This window comes from Triticum aestivum, chromosome 3B, assembly GCF_018294505.1.
Source record: "Triticum aestivum cultivar Chinese Spring chromosome 3B, IWGSC CS RefSeq v2.1, whole genome shotgun sequence".
Lineage (NCBI taxonomy): Eukaryota > Viridiplantae > Streptophyta > Magnoliopsida > Poales > Poaceae > Triticum > Triticum aestivum.
The window spans coordinates 666,513,028-666,514,551 of NC_057801.1; positions in this window are offsets into that span (position 1 = coordinate 666,513,028).

Below are 1,524 nucleotides of genomic sequence, written 5' to 3' on the forward strand. Positions count from 1 at the left end.
CGCCGAGATGCAGACTTGGTTCCGCCAGGATTGCGAGGAGCTGAAGGTCGCCCAGGGTGAGCTTGCCAAGCACGACGTGGAGCTCACCATGAAGCGGGCCGACATCGAGAAGGCCCAGGAGACGACGGAGAACTTGGCCGCCGCAGCCGAGGCCACTCGAACCCAGCACCAGGCCGCGCTGAACTCCCAGGAGGAGGACCTCTGTCAGGACCCCGACTCAATGCCACATCGATCTAGCATGTAACACCTCATATCACTCTGCGGCCTCACGCACGGTATCCCCACGGGTGTCGCCTTACCTTTGCCCGGGACCGTTTGTGCCTTTTGGCACACGTATATGATGGTGTCGCTAGCATCCCTATGATAAAGAGCCCGGGCTGACATGGCTAGTCGTAAACCCAAAGTGGCACTAACTTACAGGGACAGGCATCCATGACCCAGCATCGAACGTGTCGGTCATCAACGAGTGAATCCAGGCTATAGCACTGGGCTAACAGGACTCCGGTGAACCGGGCTGTAGCGGGCTAACAGGACTCCGATATTCATCGCGTGACATTTCCCCGAAGGGACAGACACAGGATCGAAGAAGGACACACGCCGGCCAGCCTAGGTGTTCCGGAGCAGTAGCAAGCTACCAGGGCTCACTAGGAGACATTTCCCGGTAAGAGAGGCTACTAAGGATAAACAACTAGATAGTCAGATCCCACACATAGCAATACACATTACACGTACGCATAACATGCAAGTATGTGCTGTACAACATGGCATCACAGCATAACTCAACAACTCATATAGATAAAGGCTCAGAAGAGCCATCATAGCATTATTACAACCAGGGGTCACATGACCCAACATTCAGAGCACTCCAGCAACAAACGGAAGCATTACATGTCTGAGTACAAACATCTATAAATGAAAAAGGCTGAAAGCCTGACTATCTACAACGTCCGATCAAGATCGTAGCTGAGGTACAAGCTACTCGTCGAAGACCACGAGAACACTAATAAGACCGAAGTCTCCGCTGCGAAAACATAAATAAAGCAACATGAGTACAAATGTACTCAGCAAGACTTACATCAGATCCTATCATACATGCATTGGTATCAAGAGGGTAATGTGGGGTTTAGTTGCAGCAAGCCAGCTTTGACTCTGTGGCTATCCTGTTCTACGACTACCAGAAACTCTTGAGGTGAGACAACGTACACGAGTCCACTAATCACCACACAATACACTACTATGGATTCATCCCCGTCTCCCTACGAGAAGGCCATCCATAGCACTCACACTTGTCTTGAGCCTTTTAGAGTATCCACTTCAAGTTGTCTATGTACCATGTAAGCATCCAAGAAGTCCATAACCGCGGACCCGGCTATTCGAATAGATCATGTTAACCCTGCAGGGGTGTACTTCTTCACACACGCTCTCGCCACTTACCGCCATGTACACGTCATGTATCTCGGCAACCTTCAAGCGGAAGCCTGGCGAGGGTGTCGGCCACGACCTGACTAACCACACAAGACTCTA